This window comes from Chiloscyllium punctatum, chromosome 30 (genome assembly GCF_047496795.1).
Source record: "Chiloscyllium punctatum isolate Juve2018m chromosome 30, sChiPun1.3, whole genome shotgun sequence".
NCBI classification, from domain to species: domain Eukaryota; kingdom Metazoa; phylum Chordata; class Chondrichthyes; order Orectolobiformes; family Hemiscylliidae; genus Chiloscyllium; species Chiloscyllium punctatum.
Window position 1 is genome coordinate 36,399,774 of NC_092768.1, and position 19,588 is coordinate 36,419,361.

Sequence of the window (19,588 nt, forward strand, 5' to 3'; positions counted from 1 at the left end):
ACGAGGTCACCTAGGGGTACGAAAGGCTCAGGCTAAGTAACATAAACGTTTTTTATTGGCCTGCAATGCACATGGATGTGGTGAACATTTGCTGTACGTGTCATACTTGTCAAATGGTGGGTATGCCACAGGCGGTAATAAAACCAGCAGCACCATTGTTGCCAATTTTCACATTTGAAGAATATTTCATGCCGGTTATAATTGATTGTGTTGACTTCCTCCCGAGAACTAGAATTGGGAAACAATACTTTGTAACCATAGTGAATGTTTCTGTCAGATTTCCAGAGCCAATTCCGTTAATGGAGTGTCAAGGCAAAAAAGGGGAGTAGAGGGGTTAGTAGGTTTCATCACAGGGTATGGGCTATCCAGACATATTCACTCGGACCAAGGGGCAAACTTTACTGCTAGGCTGTTTAAGGAGTTTATGGATAGCTTAGGTATACAGGACTTTAAATCCAGTGTGTATCATCCACAGTCCCAGGGAGCCTTACAAATGTGGCATCAGACCATGAAAAAGATGAACAGAGCATATTGTCTTGACGAGCCGAATGATTGGGATAAAGGTATCCAATTCATATTGTTTGCCATTAGAGATACCCGAAACGAATCTGATCAGTTCACTTCCTTTGACTGAATATTCGGTCATGAAATTAATTAAAGAAAAAATGAAGAACCGAAGTTGGAGACCTCAGTTTTAGATTATGCATCGGAGCTGAGCTAGAGATTAAATAGCGTAGTGAGTTAGCTAAACAACATAGAAAGAAGGCACAGTGTAGAATGAAGCAGGTGGCAGATAAACTCTCTGCGACATATTCTCGATGGGATAACATATTCGTATTGTTGTCAGTGGGAGGAGATCCATTCAAAGCCAGGTGGTTTCGTGGTCCCTATTAAATTAAGACAAGAAAAGTTACAGGTGAAATATCGCGTAAATGATGCCAGACAGAAAAAAATGTATCGATTATGTCATGTGAACATGGTGAAACTGTATTATACTAGATAGAAAGAACGGGAGAAACACTTGTAAGTTACTGCCTCGCAGAATGAGGAATCAAATCCGAATGATGTGAATTTTTTGGTGCGTCAATGTAGGTTATAAAATGAAGAAGTCCTTGAGGAATGGGAAAGATTATTAAGCTATCTGTGTCAGGAGCATAAAAAAAAGTTGAAAGATTTGTTACTGCAGTTTATGACATAAGTAAGGAACAGATGAGGAGGACTAATGGGAATGTACATGAAGTAGATGTAGGGAACACTTCTTCGATAAAACAATACCTGTATCAGCTTAATCCTTTCAAAGCCAGACAGTTCCTGATGGAGGTGGGGGCTTTGCCCGAGAAAGACATCTTCGAACCAAGCCACAGCGGATGGATTACGCGGATATTCAGTTCATAAACTGGATGGGACTCAACGATTCTGCGTGGATTATCAGAACGTCAACACCGTTACAAAATCGGACTCATAACCAATTTCTGGAATGGAAGACTATATCGAGAATGTCAGACTATCGAGTTACATCACCAAGTTGGATTGAATGCGTAGTTACTGGCAGGTAACTTTATCAGTGACAGGGAATTAAAATCCTGCGTTTGTAACTCCAAATGGGCGACAGAAGTTTAAAGTGATTCCCTTTGGACTGAAGAACTGACCCACCACATTCCAAAGACTCATGAAAAGATTTCTGACTGGGTTGACAAACTGCGCTGTCTATATAGACTATGTAGTGTTCTTTAGTAAGTCTTGAAAAAATAACACGGCACAGTTTGCAATACCATGTTGCTCTTTGAATAACTACAAGAAAGCTAGTTTAGAAACTAAAATAAAACTGAATTCGTAAAAGCAGAGCTGACGTTCTTGGGACATATAATCGGTCATTGAAGGGTAACCCCAAAGAATGCAAAGACGAACGCCATTGAGGAATTTTCAAGGGCAACGTCAGAGAAAGAGATGTTTCAATTCTAAGGACGAATCGGATTCTATTGGAAGTTTGTTCCAAACTTCAGCAGTGTAGTAGCACCATTAACTGATTTGCTTTAGAACAATGCCAGGAGGCATTCGACCATTTGAAATCGATATTAACATCCAAACCAGTTTTAGCTACACCAAGCTTTTCAAAACTTTTCCAAACCCTTTTAAGTTTCCATTGATGCTTAGTGACATAGGAGTTGGAGCTGCACTCCAACAGGAATACGAGGATTGGATTGAACTGCCAATTGGTTACTTTTCGAAGAAGATCAATATCCAACAGAGGAAATACTCCACAATCGAAAAAGGAACTAATTTTGGTAATGGCCTTACAACATATAAATGTGTATGTCACGGACGATGTGAGACAGTTGTGTGCACAGATCACAATCCGCTTACCTACTTGGAACACTTTAATGACACGAATATGGGACTGTTCCATTGTCGTCTTATGTGAAAAACTTTTAATTAAAACAAAAAAAAATGTTAAGGGTCTTAAGAACGTAGTCGCAGATGCATTATCATGGACTTAACTGATACAGTTTAGGTGAGTCTTTTTATTAGATGTTATATGTGCACGGGTACATGGGAAGAAGCTAAGGTGAACTTATATTAAGTGTTGTTTGTATGTTCGAGCTATGTGTTTAAAGAGTAGAAAAAAATGAAGCCATCTTTTCATTATGATGTTACATTTTTTTCATAAGGTACGGAGGTGTTATAAAGATGTGGGTGCACTGTAGCTTTAAGAGAGGTAAAAGCAAGTGGAGTTACCTCACAGCAGTAAATGCTCTCAGTAAGGTAACAATGTAACACGTGAACGAAAGCTAAGTTAGCTGGTTACCTGGAAACAACTAAACATATTCGACGTATGCCAGTCATTTTAAAATAAGCATATTGATAATTTTAAAAGCAAATAACACAATTCGATGCTTTGAGTGTAGAAGGCCGGGGAAAATTGAACAGATGAAAGGGGAACTGCCATGCCAACGACATTTGCACACTGCCGAGAAAATTCCCTTTAATAAGGTACCTTTATCGATCAGTAACAAGTGAAACAGAACTGTTAAAAAAGAACAGAAGACAGGAACACGGAGAAAACTGAAAGCTGCCTCGTTTTGAGATCCGAAATTTCTTTTGTAAATCATAACTGGGAGTTTTATCAGACTAGTATTGCAGAAGGGGAATGCAAAATATAGGTTTGAGGAAGGACCTGTAAACACTTGTTAGTTAATTATTATCTGTTATACGTTAAGAAATTAAAGTTGCCATTTTTAATTTAATTAGATCTTGTTATATCGAAGTTTCACAGATTACTGCACGAAATAAATATTTTCTGTGTTGCTGGTTTTCAGTTATGCAGGAGAGTTTACCTCGTGTCCTAACACTACATGCTATACTGTAAAGGTGGTATTATTTTATGTCTCAGTAAGATAGTTTGGGTTTAAATTGGATTATGGTATGGATTTACAATCATTCCATTCCCTGAATTCAAGATTTACAATGTAGTTAGGGAAAGGAAAACAAATGAGCAATAACTGTTTGCACAAAAGCAATGAATATTTGCTGTTTGGAGTGATGGCCAGAAATGGAACCAGCATAGTTAACAATGTCTTAGTCAACATAAATGGCGTAGATCATTCTTAGAAAACATATCTGAGAAATCCGATTTTCTCTCAAAAGTTCAGAAGATCTTTGGCATAATTTCTACCTGAAAGTCCTCACGGAGGTCAACACAGCTCGATCTTAGAAAACAGCACGCTGTGCAGAGTGTATATCCACTATCACTTCGTAAACTTGAACAAAAAGGAGATGAGATCTCATCAAATACAGCGACAACATTTTTGAAGTTTTGATAAAAATAAAGTTCTGCATCTGTGGTTGTTATAGAAACAGCAGCTGTTTGCTTACCAAAATACATGTCAATCAACACTGGTGTAAGCAGGATAATTTTCGATGAGAAACCTGAATTCAGCCAATTTGGATTCACCATTTAAAATTGATGTTAATTAGTTTCTAGTTATTCGTTATATTTAGAGATAAGTAGATAATGTGGACATTTGTCTATGAAGCAGATAGCTGCACATATCCTGGAATGGTGAAGTAGGTCCGAAGGGCTGAAGTTTTTACATCTTATTCCTGTTTTTCTAAATAATTGACATTTTATTTTTCTTGTATAAATTGAAATGATATTGATATAGTCACTGAATATGTATATTAATATGCATCACAAAGACAAGTTGCTTAATCTTGTTTATGTTTGTAACATAGAGATGCAGACATGTTTCTACTTTCATTCATTAATGTGGGTGTCGATAGCTGCGGTTGCAGTTTTTGACAATCAGGAGTTGCTCTTGATGAAGTGGTGGCGTGCTTCCGATTTGAAAGCTGGATATATGGGCTCCAGCAATTCCCAAGAAGCTGCAAAGTGCACTAGAAAACATCAGCAAAGCCCCTTTGATATCACATTTCAAATTATGACCAATTCCATCAGAAAAAAGAAGATTAAAACAAATCGACGATCTTCAAGATCCTCTCCAAGCTATTCAACATTTTGAACTGTAACGGCAGTGCTACACAATCATTACTGTTTCAGAAACATCTGACAACTCTTCTATTCCAGCATAGTAGGGGTACCTAAACGACATGCAATGTAACGTTTTAGGTCGGAAGCGTACCATTTCTATTAAGGGATGCACAGTGGTGCAGTGTTTAGCGCTGCTGCATCACAGCACCAAAGTCCCAGGTTTGATTGTAATCTCATCTGACTGTCTGTGTGGAGTTTGCACATTCTGCCCGTGCTGCATTGGGTGCTCTGGTCTCCTCCCACGGTCTAAACATGTACAGGTCAGGTGATTGACCATGGTAAATTGCCCACAGTGTTAGTCAGAGAGGTGTGGGTGAGTCACTCTTTGAGGGTCAGTCTGGACTTTTTGGGCCGCAGAGCCGGTTTCCACACTGTAGGGGATCTAATCATATTCCTGATTTGAGCCTTGCAAATGGTCGAAATGATTTGGAAATCAGCCTGCGATTTCTTCGCTGCTGATTATGTGCTCTTGACATCACAGTAGGTTATTAGATTGTGCATTACACTTTCTCATGCATTGTTATCACCAAGGTATTGATATTGGGATATTTATCAATGTTAAAGCCCTGAAATGGCGAGGAGCCATGCTCATATTCTTTTTAAATTTGAGACTGCACTTGCTGTGGCGCTTGGTTTTGTGAATGTCGGTTAACATTAACATACGTCCAGATCTTTCGCAAATTGGAAGTGCTAAAATAAATTTAAAGATGAGTTGGGAACGTTGATGGAAATTGATTCAGCATCATCAGGTAAAGCCTCATGAAGCAACGTGATTAGTTGGCGAAATGCAAAAGCTTATAAACTTAGAGTCAACTCTTGTGTTTAATACTTACCATTCCACAATGAAGATAATGCAAGTCACATCTTTCCTTTTAGAGTTGTTTCCACATTACAAATCATTGTTTGACTAAACTTGTGCATGTATCTCGTCATGCCATGCAGGTCTCTGAAATAAATTTTAAGATTGCATATATAATAATTCATACCCTGTCGGATATCCGTGGGAACACAAAAATTGTTACATTAGCTAAGTAATTCCCTTTGGCCAAAAGCGCGTAAACATACTATAACAGACAAATAATGTCATTGTCACGGGATAGCATCCAAGTGGGAAACTGAGGAGAAGTACCTAAATGAGTTAACAATGCCTTCCAGAATTTACGAATTAAAACTGGACTCTGTTGCCTTCCAGCAATGTTGCTCAGCAATCAATTTGGATTCGATCCATGTCTCGACACTGTCGCCCTGAGTAATTCACTTTGCTTTCCTTAGTATATTATTTAATAGCGGTTAAATCTTTGTTTGTCCTTTGAAGCTGAATAAAGGCGTTCTTGGAATTTTGACTCCTCTTTTGTATCGTCAACATTCAAGTCAGTGATTCACACACATATATTTTCAAAATGTATCCTAAACTTCTTTCAGCATCTGAAATGCTTTCTGCCTATCACAGTTAAAGTGCATCAAATATGTTGAACCCCTCAGACTAATATATACAAACAAAATAATGCATTACTCTAACTCTTGTAAGTAATTTCGAAGGTGGATTACTGGAATCCAAATTCTGTTTTCTCTTCATGGATTTTGCTAGATCTGCGTAGTTTCTCCGGCAATTTCTCTTTTTGACTTGCGTCTCATTTCCATATTCGGTGTTTTCTTTTCTTGTTTTATTTTGTAATCGACTTCACAATGTAAGTTCACATTGCATCATCAAAATTCGGACATATGTGTCAATGTTTATGTTGAATATATCTGAATATGATTTGTCGAGTTATGCTCTGAGCAAAACACGGGTAGGTTCTATGCATCTATCAGAGCCAGTAATTACAGAGCCTTTGTTTGTAATTGGGAGTTGTTAGATTTTGTGGGTAAATCACCAATGCCGATATGATATGATTGGATGTTTTGTTTACTCTCTGCTGGATTCTGCTGAGAGAAAAATAAATAGTATTTATTAATAACACTATATATGTATGCCACCAGAACGTTTAAGAATTGCACATGATCTTTTTTTTTGTTTCTTGACCATTATGACGATTAGATTACATACAGTGTGGAAGCAGGCCCTTCGGCCCAAAACGTGACCCACTGAAGTGCAACCCACCCTGACTCATGCTCCTAACACTACAGGCACTTCATCTAACCTACACACCTTTTGATTGTGGGTGGAAACCAGAGCAAGCCCACGCAGAATATACAAACGCCACACAGATAGCTGCCCAAGATCAGAATCGAACGTGGGACTCTGCGGTTGGGAAGCACTAGGGCAAACCACTGAGCCACCATGCCATCCTGTCTGCGTGGCTAGAGTAGCAACACTAAGTTTCTGTAATCATGGCAAGTACATGTATTCCAGGACATCAAAATTTGAGATCCAAATCCGTGAAATATGTTTCTGGTGTACTGCTAATCTCTTCTGGAAACGATGCCCTAAAACAGAATTATCCTTTTTTTGTGAGGGCCAGGGGAATGTTGTAATTCAATTTTATGGGCAAAAGTAATTTTGAGATTAGAGCTTGGTAAAATAAGTAAAATGTGAATTTGTGGTAAGAAACCATTTTTAAGAGATGATAAAATGCATCAGAGGTGACAAGGGACAAATACTTCTAGCACCATGTTTGCATGTGCATCTGCTGGGATTGTACTAGATTGGTTAAAAGTTCATGATGATATTTGACAGCTGCATGAAAAAATACATTACCTTGGATGGGCTGAAGGGCTAAAATTGTTGTAGACTTTCGACAAGCTGCATGACGTCAAAATAGTCATGTGACCGTTCCTTTGATGTGCCGAAGACTTTACTGGAAGCTTATTTCTGTCGTGTCTTTGCTTTTGTGCTGTCTGTTTTGAAACCATATAAGTGAGAAAATACATTGTTCCAAGAGTGCGTCTAAACCTTATGCTAGAATCACAAATGGTGTTCGGAAGAACCGAAGTTTCCAGATCAGTCATCGGTCGAGTGTTCCAGGACGTGCAGGAGGGCATGAGGCGCATTGTTTTGTTTTCCTTCATTTTCCATCTTTTATTATTACTCAATACATGTTCATTTCTTTCCTCTTCTACTATAATTACTAATCAGCAAATGCTAATATTTTAATAATTTGTTGTTATTGTGCATTCTAGTCACTATATTTTAATGAATGCAAAGGAACCACTTGGGTAAACACTGTGATTCAAGGCAGTATGAGGGGTTAAATTCTGCAAAGTTGCAAGAGTGTTTCGGTTTAGTACAGGAGAGTGAGATCAGGGCTTTAGCTGTGGTTTGGCTGTGCAGTAAAAATTCTATAGATCAGAATGAAACAATTCTGAGAAGCTGAGTTAGTTTGTCCTGAGTCTTTAAATTTGGAAGACTGTAGGTCAGCGTAATTGTTGAGAGGTGGGTTTGTGATGCGAGGTCAACTTGATATGACAGTAAGATTATAAAATTAGAAGGGAGTTTGAAAATTCTCAAGGATCAGTTAGAGGAAGGTGGTTTACTTATTTAATACTGGGGACAGATCATGAAGTGAGAGGTAAATTTGTGGACTTCTGTTTTGTCATCTTCATGCCTTATATACGGGCTTTCCTGGACATATTCCTGATTACTGGTCCCGTGTGTCCAAAATAGATCAGTTGATCCTTTACTTATATGACTCAGCTCTGTTGAAATTTGGGGAGGCTAGGCCTTCTTCGTCACTCGCCTAATGGGGTAGGAGGCAACATAATTATGTCACTTCCGGAAACATTGCCTCTGACGATGATAGAGAGAAAAAAATAAACATCTCACATCGCATTTATAATACAGGCAAGACTGCGTTTAAAACTTTGGGAGCAGCATTAAACATTGTGTGATGTACTTCAGCAACAAATGGGATTTTCTTTACGTTTTCATTTTTAGGATTTTCAAAACATCCAAAATGTTGACCTTCAAGTTCCAAGTGACTAACATTCAGTAAATACAGTCCTCAAACGACATTTCTGGAAATATACGCAATGGGAAAAAAAGAGTTCATTTGTTGCAGATAACTTCGGGATGGCGAATAAAATAAAACAAAATTGATCAGCCAGTGACATATACACCTTTAGAGTTCGGTTCTATTACGTCGTGTGAAGAGCTGTTTATGGGTGCAAACACAATATATCAATCCAGTGGTGCACGATGCTATGGCCCATTCCTGTTCTTAATTCATTTGCTTGTGCTTGCATATGCTAATTTTAAATAGTGAATTTGAAGCACGTGCATGGGTACATGTGAGTAAGAAATGTGTAGATGGGCGGATACATATTTAATTAGGTAGGCAGACAGACAGACAGACAGACAGACAGACAGACAGAAGCTATCCTTATATGCATCTGTTGATGCTCTTCCTTTCTGCTCAGTCAACGAAAAATTTGTAAATTGTGGAATCTTGTATGGACAAAACCATGGTAGCCAATTTTCACAAAATGGTATCTCATAAGCAACATTCCTTCTAAAATTGCAAATGCTGTTGTTTAACATCTCATTTGGGCAGAATCCGTCTTTGATAATTAAAACCACTGTAGTTTTGTCTTGAGACTGAAACAATATTTTCTTATTACCCCTCTGATTGAGCAGTGCAACCTCTCATTTGAACATGCCCTGTGACACTTGAGCACAATCTCATTACCTTATTTCTGACAGGTCAAAATTCACTGAGCAGCGTCTCTGGGCAATTCAATTGCCCTCGGTGTTGCATTTCTGATGTTGGTTCGCTCCCACAAACTCCCTTGTCATTTTTGATATTGATCCTCTGGCAGGGAAGCACTTCTTCAACAATATTCCTTTGAAAATGAAGAGGTGTCACTCCCTCATAACTGTTGTTTTTGCACATTTCCTCTCCCACAGTGATAGCCCTTTCTTTTTAAAGTACTTTGTCATTATTCCCCATCCTGGAGTGCAGCTTTATTTTCATCTGTCATTATTCCCCATTCCAGCCTGTAACCTTATCTTCAGCTATCATTGTCACGGCTTGATTTCCTCGTTATAATTTCTATCACCGCTAAATTAGCTACAATAACTGTATTGCCGTTATAGAGGCGTTAATATAAGTTATAAAACCTGAGGCTCTGACATGGACAACTGGGAACTCTACACATCATACGTTACCAATCAGAGAGACTCTCCATGCACACTATCTCTTCTGGCAATAAATATCATCTCGATATTAACGTGTTAACTGAAATACCATGAGCCTCGACAGTTCAGTTTTCAGCATACACGGCGAACCATAGCAACCTCAACTCACGTATCTGAGCAAAAGTAGAAGAAAAATAAATATTAATGGGGTCTTATAAAGCTGCACGCTGTCTCAAGCACTTCGATATCCAAAAAAAAATGTACATGCACAGGCTCTCTTTCGTTCACTGCACATGTGTTCCCACAAGTACTTCATATGAATTAGCTTAACGTGGTTTCCCTTTACATAAATCTAATCGTTTCCAATTATCTTTAATTTGGTTGAAGCAATCACAAATAACTGCAATTACAAACAAAATCAGGACCACATTCTTGGAACGATAAAAATGTGAAAGAAGGTACTGCAGGATCTAGCTGAGGTAAAGAACGAATGCCTATCAAAGGGAAACAACACAAGCAAAGGAGTTAAAAGTAAACGTTGATGTTGGAATCTGATGTTAAAAAGAGGGATATTCACTTGAATGATGAGAATATTTTCTAAATAGTCGATTTCCGTTTAAATGGTGTGTGAAATCTTATTAGTGAAGGTAATGCAAAAATTGTAGCTGCCTACTAGTATGGGAATAATTGCTCTGAGATTTGTCAATTACTTAATTGACTCCATTGCATAAAAAATCATCATCACGCAGCTGAATGCAATAAACTAATGGTCCTAGCTGGAAGGAAAATCCAGAAATCTAATTACATTTCCCTCTGAGTTCTTCAATGTTAATAACGCCCTTCATAATCGCCTTTTTCAGGTTTTGCACAATTCCTCACATCATTCCTGTGACGTTTATGTCTAGACAGATTTTACATCTACTTACTAGAATCACCTGACTTGAGATAGTTTTGAACTGAAATGTCGCTTAATTAATTCAACAAGTGATGTAACTGGGACTTTCAAAGCGCTTTTGAACTGCACTTTGAACTTGGAATATTTCACCTGATAAATAAATTCATTTCTGCAGCAACATAAATTTACTGATTTGGATCCGGTTGGACAAAATAAACATTCAAAGTTTTCAGTCTACTCAGGATTATTTCCGCAATTCCTTAGCATAAGAAATCGATATATTTAAAAGCTATTGAATTAAAAGAAAATGCCAGCGATGGTGAATTTTGAAATCACAGATTTAATTGTATTATCCCTTTCTAGATCATTAAAATTACCTGACTTTCTCCCCATGTCAGGCCCTTACAGCCTCCACTGGTCACTAAATTGTGTTTGTCTTTCAGGGCGTTGAGCAACAGAACATATGAATTAATGGATTTAATATCCTATGCAAGCTGTCAAAGGCAACCCAATCTGCATTCGTATTATAGGTTGGTTTGAATTTGCAAAACCAAGGGGAACACATTGTGAATTACGTGCCCAGCTTCACAGTAAAGTCGATCACAACATTCTTTTAAAAAATGCAGAATACAAGTTGTTGTTAATATCACACTTGCTTTTTTAAAATATAATATTCTGTTTTCAATTTCTGATGACTGATGGCGATAAAATTAGGCGAAAGGTATTAGGCACGGACTTTCAAAAGTTGATTGTCCACCGATGTTCACAGGCATTGGGATATCTGTCAAATGGGAAGCCTGCAAATAAGACCAGAGACCTGACACAGTATGTCCCTGTTGGGGTGAAGGGCAAGTCTGGGAGATAAATACGTTGCTTGATATTATAAAAATTGAGCTTTTGGGTCAAGAATGAGAAGGAAGCATACTTCAGGTATAGACAGTCGACGCGGTGAAGCCCTAGAAAAGTAGAAATGCAGTGGAAGTGTAGCAAAAAGGGAAATTGGGAGGAGGAAATGTAACATGATAAAACTTTGGCAAATATGGTTGAAGAAGATTCCAAATGGGTTCATCCAATATATAAAGGGGGAAAAAAAGTAACTAGGGGGAGAATAGGGATACCTTAAATATCAGCAAGGACTCACATGTGTGGAACCACATGAGATGGGAGAGATGCATCATTGTTTAATGTGGTGAAGCACAAGGAAGTTCAAGAAATTGGAAAAATAAATCGCAACAAGTTGGAAAATGTCTACTTTACAGAAGGGGAGTTGTAGAATGTCCTAAAAATGTATAAAGGTGAATTCATTGCAGTTATTTGATCAGATATGTACTCGAATATGTAGGAAGCCAGGGAGGTTGGGGCAAGATACATTCACTTAATGGTAATGTCCTCTGAAGTATTCGTGAGCAAAGAGACCTTCGGAGTGCAGGTTCATAATTCTTTGAATGTGCAGTCGCAGGTAGACAGGATCATAAAGAAAGTGTTTGAATTGCTTGCCTTCTTTGGTTCGTGGATTGAATGTAGGAGTTGGGACGTCGTGTTGCTTCTGTACAGGACATCGCTTAGGACATCTTTGAAAATTTCATCCAATTCCCGTCTCCTTGCTGAAGCAAGAATGTACTGAAACATTAAAGAGTTCAGAAAGAATTTACAAAGATTTTGCCAGAGCTGGAGGGTTTGAGCGATAGGGAGAGGTTGAATAAGATGGAGCTGTGTGCCTGGAGAGTCGGAGGCTGAGGGGTGATCTTGCAGAGGTTTAAAGAAATGTTAGGGGCATGAATAGGGCTAATAGCCAAGCCCTTTTCCCCAAGTTGGGGGAGTCAAACGCTAGAAGGCAATATATTTAACTTCAGAGGGGAAAGATTTAAAAGGGACACAAGAGGCAAATATTTCACGCAGAGCTTTGTGCGTGTATGGAATGACCTGCAAGTAGAAGTTGTGGAGGGATTACAGTTTCAAAATTTAAAAGGCATCTGGTAGGGCATGTGAATAGGAAGGTTTCAAAGGGATGCTGACCAAAAGATGCCAAATGGAACTAGATTAATTTATGATATCTGGTCAGCATGGACCAGTTGGAACATGCTGTACATCCCTGTTACTCTATAATTCATCAAACTAAAAAGTGATAGTAAACTGGACAGCAGATAAGATGGAGACATAAATAAGGAAAAGAGCACCATACTTGGATCTAACATTTAAGAATATTGGGAAATTGTCAGAATGGATTATCATAAATATGACTGTTGTGAAGATGACCAATAAATTCGCTACTGTCATGGTCACCAAGAAACGAGTCATACAGATGGAAAGGGAACAGTTCTCCCGGAACATTATCAAGGTCACCAGTAACTTAACACCAAAACAGCGAAAAGAAAACAGATTGGAAACTAAGATTAGATCTTCTACACATTCGATTGGGCAATGAAAGTGCAGAACCTTAGCACTGAAACAAACGGTAGATATTTGCTCGTGGTTAAAAAAAAGTACAACTATTGACTCAAAAACAAACCTTCAAACTTTCAGTTTCAACGGAATCTGCCACAGGGTGAACATTTCTTTCGTGTCTCACATTAGCAATTTAACTGTTCTAAGGATTCTGAGAGTCTCACATTTAAATTGGACTACAGGCTTTTCTCTACTCAGTCTATTGTTTGCCTTTAGATCTCAAGCACACCATAAAATGCGCTTGCATTTGTATATCCTTTTTATATCCTGTCTAAAGAATGACGCTGTCTCTAGGACAGGGGTAATGGTGTTATAATAAAACCTCTGGTGTTAGACTGGATAATAAGGTGAGAATTTTCACTTGGGCAAATGTGCTCAATAAGTACATTGGAGAATGTATGATAATAGAAGAGAATGGCCACTGACAAAATGACTACTGTGAAACGAAAGACTATGAAATTTACCGAACAAGGAAATTAATCAAACCAAGAATATATCGTTCAAACACATTAAAGAAAATGAAAGGATGTGCTATGGACTGGAAAGTTAACGCACAAATAAATTTAAAAACACAAGGATGGTACATTAATTAATTGCAATTGTACTCATGCTGAGAACTAAAGAGGCTTTACATAGTGATAATTAACTTTAATACTTAAAGATTCATGTTACGTACAAATTCATGCAATCTATCAAACATTTGAAAATCATGTGGTTTGAGAATTTTGACTTTTTTTTCTTTATGCACTTTAACATTTGTGAGCACTTCCGTACACAACAGTTTGTGATTTCCAGCCTACTCTCCTTGAATCATATCTGGGGAATTGTTAACCATGGAGAAAGGTGGAAATTTTAGGGTGTGTGGAGGAGGTTTCTGTCATGCCAAACACGGAGGAAAGCCATGTCTGATGCTTATGGCAGTGGAGTATTAATCCAAAGTCGCAGGATATTAGTATGTTGTCAAATTTAATTCAAATAAAATCTGGAATTAAAAGCTATTATATTCGTGACCACATTACCAATGACGAATATCATCAATATGATCATGTCTTTCCATAATTTCATAAAGAACGTTTGACATCTTCGCATGATACATTCTGGATTTAAAAACACAGCAGTGTAATTGACTCTTACAAACCTTCTTCAATGGCCAAGGTAATAAATACCGTTAATGCCAACTAGACATGACAAAAATTATCAGCTTAACCAACAACTGATGTACAAGGACATGGAAATATGAATATGTTTTGATAATGCACTTATTGTTTTGAAAGGTTCAAATGAACCTATTTGTTCAGTGACTGCGACAAATACAAGTTAACTTAGACCCAAATTATGTCACAGGAAGTTTCACTGTCTCTTTTTAGAATCGACTCCTTTTTTATTATTTTCATTCTCTTCCTGTCAGAAGGAGAAAAAAAAACAAGGATCACGAGTCCATAGGAATGGACAAGTGGAGACTAATTTGGTTGATTGTTGATTTAGAAAGGATTTACCCTTCTCCCCTTGCTACAACTGCTACTCCTGCTAATTATCCATTGTCCAATTATTAATGCTAAAATGGCATCTCTTCATGATATCTCATTACTCAGTAAAGACATTTAATCATGGGTATTCAGTGAGCTTATTTTGTTCTGTGTATAATGTTGTTTTGATTTCTGCAGATTTGATTATTATCCAAAGGTCCATCCCAAGAATAACACATCGTAAATTTTAACCTTTCTAATATCTGTCACTTTGTCCTTCAGATTAAAATAATATTAAAATAGCAATCTGTGATTACACTACAAAAAATATACTCGGGGAGGGAGGGGATGTTGATACATGAAAATATGCAAAGTTTAACAAGCCTATACACAGAGATAAACTGAAATATTGTGGAATAATACTCACAAACCAGTTATCATTTTTCATATTTTTATTGCTGTTGCAAACTCGATAATTTGAATAGCACCATTGTGTTCTTTAACTCTGTGACATTGAGAAAACTTTCTGCATTGTGACTGATTCCCAATAACAATTTGTTTCCTAGATGGCTGTATAATGATCATGTCGAAAACTAGATTAATTTATTGCATTTATGCTTCAATGGAGCCCATTGCAATGCAAAGTTCAGTTCCTGAAAAACGGTATTGCTGCTATTATTGACTCGAAAATGAGGCCTATGCCAATGGTCTGCAGCAAATACTATTGTTTCTTTTAATCCATCCCAAAATGCAATGTCCATGCTATTCAGTGTTACACAATCAGAGATGGATCTTTATGGTTCAACGGCATTTTCACCTTTGAGCGATTTGCAGTCGTCTGTCCCAGAAATGCGAGGTAGATATTGCACAAGAGAACTGTAGTGGTGTTTCAGTGAATTGTAACGACACTGAGATGCTTAAAACATATCACGTGTCTTCTTTATCAATACCGTTAATTATTCAGAGACACAAGCGAAATGCTAAACAACACAACCAGCTTTTAAAACATGCTCATTTGCAGGGTTGCTGTGAGTTGCTCATTTAGTCTGGAATGATTCTCACCTGGGTAATGATCAAAATTAATTCATGTTCTCTCCTTAAATTCTACAAGTTCTGGCACATCCTTAATTGTCCTGGAAGTAAAGGAAAATTAAGAATGTAACACATTCCTATGCTCTAAAGTGACATGTAACTCAGACTCGGCAAGAGCAAGATCATAAGGTAGAGGTGAAATTTGAATTATTCAGCCCACGGAGTCTGCTGTGACAACAGATCATACACTTTTCAATCCCATTCTTCTCCCTCCTCCTGATAACCGTTGATGTTCTTCGATGATTGATTTTCTTCAGTCTGATAATACCTGGTCTGAATCAAAATAGTAATGTACAAAGACACTTATTTCTTCCTAGCTGTCCAATTTCACAAATGATCACTTTCTCTCTTCCACCTTCTCAGCATCAATTGCATCATTATGAGGAAGATTCACTGGACCACAAGCATTGCCTGTGCTTTCTCTCCAAACATGCTGCCAGAGTTTCCCATGTATTTCTGTTGTTTGATCCGACACATCTTCCAGCTGTTTGCTTCGCGTGTACAGAGCACAGCACATTAGGATAATGTGTTATACGTGATTATACATGTCATACATGGTAAATTGGAAGCTCTTTCCCCTCCAATATTCTATCTGTCCAAAGCATGAGACTCGCATTTTCAACACATCCTTCGAGTACCTCAGCATTACATCTATATTATGAACCCGTTCAAATTTCATCATGAGGATGGCAAAATCTGTGGTCACAACGCTCCTCGACTTGCCAATCATTCACAAGTCTTGCAAGTCATCTCAAATGGACCAGGTACGTGAGGGGTGTTTCAGGATTCTGGAGTCGACCTAACAACCAGAGTATTGGCTCATCACTCCAGGAAATGGTAAGGATCATCTTCCATTCATTTGATATTGATAAATATTGTGACGTGCCTTGCGTTCAAACCATGGAAGAGTAGTGAATGGCATGCAGCAAGTTGTGAATGGCACATTGTTTCCGAATCCAACTTTCGACACTGCAGCACGAATCTCGCCACAAAAATAAAGTGAACTTCAGTGACCTTGCATGGACTGGCATTGGTCGCTTGTCCTGGTGCATTTGAGCGTGTGAAAATGAGATATCACACTTTGTCTTTCTATTGTTCCTCAGTAGGAACAAGTCACATTGCACAGTAATAAAGCTGTCACCTTCACAGCCTCTTTCAGTGAATGGCCTTCTGCTCCTTCTGCTTCCAGATTAAGCTCGATTCACTTAAGTCACAATATTCCCAGAAATACGGATGCATTGTCAACATTGCAGCGAGTTCATATTCAGGAAAAGGAGGCTGGGTTAAAATTGTTCGCTTTCCTTTGGATGTGATACTGCAGATAGCAAGCTGTGCCTGACCTGTGTGCTCATCAGTCTCCGTGGTGACCTGCACGATTCTTTGGATTGACATCTTTTCTGGTCACCTTGCATCTCCTTGCATCCTGTTAGGAATGAAATCACAGTGGCTCTGTTTCCATTGACAGCTGAGGACGTCATCAGTGCTGACATTGAACTTTGTTGGGAATGCAAGGAAAAATACTGGACCTTAGAAACAGTTGGTATGAGATGCCCTTCAAATGAGTCATGGGGACAATCCACCATGGAATGCAATATGCAGTATCCAAATAATAAAAGCCAAGTTTCCATAATTCAAGCAGATCAAGCCTCACCATGTGAAGCAACATTAGTGAAGGAGCTGTCCTGCAGAATGATCGAAACGTTGCATGCAAAAGGGAGTGCCTATTAAACGATGTCCATCCACACCCAGAAAATGAAGCTGAAATTCACACATCAGGTTATAGTCCAACAGGTTTATTTGGAAGTATTAGCTTTTGGAGTACTGCTCCTTTGTAAATTCACCTCAGTCCAGCACCAACACCTCCACACCAAGAAATGAAGTCATGAGAGTTCATCCTAACGTTGCCAAAGTCCTAGTGTGCTGCTCTCTCATCAGAGAAAGAAGGTGAGGGTCACCATTCCTTAGGTGAGAGGCAAGCAGGAGCTTCAGGTTTGTTTGCGGAATTAATTGCCCAGCTGTTGGCGCTAACTTGCATTGCACATCAAACTCAGCCAAATGAGCTCAGAGAAAACAACTGGTCCAGTTCAGCCTCATCAATGATCCATGCACAGGACTATAAGTCTCTCCATGAGCATCTTTCTGACTGACTGCTTTCATCAGCCCCTTGACATGACTGATCAGATATCCCACTACTTTCTTGGCAGATCGTCAACTGATGATGGAAACTTTATTGGCTGCCCTTGATATCCTGACATGAGTAATTTATGCCCTGTCTCTGTAACAAGACTTCCATGTTTTTGTACTTCAGCACTCCTAACATTAATGTTCAATATTAAATTTTCATTTCTACTTTTTCACTGAGCCGGCATGTTAACATTTATGTTAAATGAACAAGAACACCCTGGTCCCTCCTGGCTCATTGTTAATTAGCATGCAATTACATTTTAACATTTATACATTTGAGGTCTGTTTCCTCATCCTAATCTATTTTCTGCTCCCCTTTTCGGCCTGTACAGTGCAAACTACACTCGAGAGCAAAGTGAAAAGGACTAATCAGAGGCAAACCATTTTTATAGTAACCTGACAGGGCTAATTTATGCTGATGTAACAGATTCTGACACAATGCTCCAAATTGCCTTTAGTCTGATTGTGACAGTATCTTTAAATTTGATGACAATTGTTGGAAATATTCTGGTCATGGTCTCGATTAAAGTGAGTAGCCATATACAAACCATTAACAACTACTTTATTTTCAGCCTATCCTGTGCTGATTTAATTGTGGATGCATTCACTATGAATCTATGCACAGTTTATATTTTATTGGTTACTGGCCAATGGGCCCTGTGGTATATGATTTATGGATTGCTCAAGATTACGTTGTTGGTAATGCCTCTGGGATGAACCTCCTTATCACATTTTTTTTGACCACTACGTCTGCGTGAACCAATCCCTTAGCTACCCCACAAAAAGAACATCCACCATGGCAGTGATAATGATTGTCGCTGCTTGGGTGTTTTCGTTTACGCTTTGGGCTCCAGTTGTTCTCTTTTGGCAGGTTGCTGTTGGAGAAAGGACAGTTGGCGAGATGGAATGTTATACACACTTCTCCTCAAATCCAGCTGTCACCTTTGGCACTGCCATAGCTAATTCCACCTCACTGTACTCATTATGGTAATTCTGAACGCCCACATATATCATGCTACCAAAAGCCGAATGAAGGATGTTATAAATATCCCTAAACCACACAAGCAGCCTTCTTTCCCATTTTTTTGAAGAGGGGAAAATAATAAAGCTGGGAAAAATACATCAAATGCGACTGATGTTTTGCCTCAAGTCAAAATGCATACTGCTGAAATGACAATTTAAACCACAGCCAAGGAAAGGAGAATGAACTTTCCAATGATTTAACCTCGCTCAGCAGAGCACACGAAATCAGGTGGAGCATGGAATTATTGAGAGAGGACAAATGACATGGCCACAGAACATTGCTTCCAAGAATGTGGCAAATCTGAAAATGTTTTTGACAGTGACAATGCAGTAGAACATGTGGCGGGTGTCAGGAGCAAGAATAGATATGGCAGAAATCTCCAAGCAGATTTTTGCAAACTAAACTTGAACACTATATCTGTCCCAACGAAGAAGGCAGCTGTACCTCGGGAGAAATACTCGCTATTCGTTTAGCATTTTTCATTAACTGGCTCCATGCAATGTCATGGTGCTAATCAGGACCTTCTGTCCAATCTGTGTCCGGGGCACAGACTGGACAATTGGAAATTGGCTCTGTGACATCAACAGTCCGGTCATCCCAGTCTGCTATGCACTTTGTAATGTCAATTTTAAAAAACCTCTCGTGCCAGTGCAAGAATATTGTTGCAATAATGTAAAAAAGTGCAAGATTTTAATACTTTATCCATAACGATGATGGTATTCACAAATTACATATAATTGCTCACATTAGTCATGTAAAAATTTTGTTGGTTATTTTGTCAAATTAAAATCATTCAATTTTGGAAGCTTTTTTTTTCATTTCTTTCCACTTCGTAGGTTCACGAGGTCAGTTCCTGGAA

The 19,588-nt window shown here is 38.4% G+C and overlaps 1 pseudogene; it reads left to right on the forward strand.

The window, feature by feature from the left end:
• The first annotated feature begins 18,143 nt into the window (after positions 1-18,143).
• LOC140455568 (muscarinic acetylcholine receptor M2-like) lies at positions 18,144-18,794 on the forward strand (annotated as a pseudogene).
• Positions 18,795-19,588: the final 794 nt, after the last annotated feature.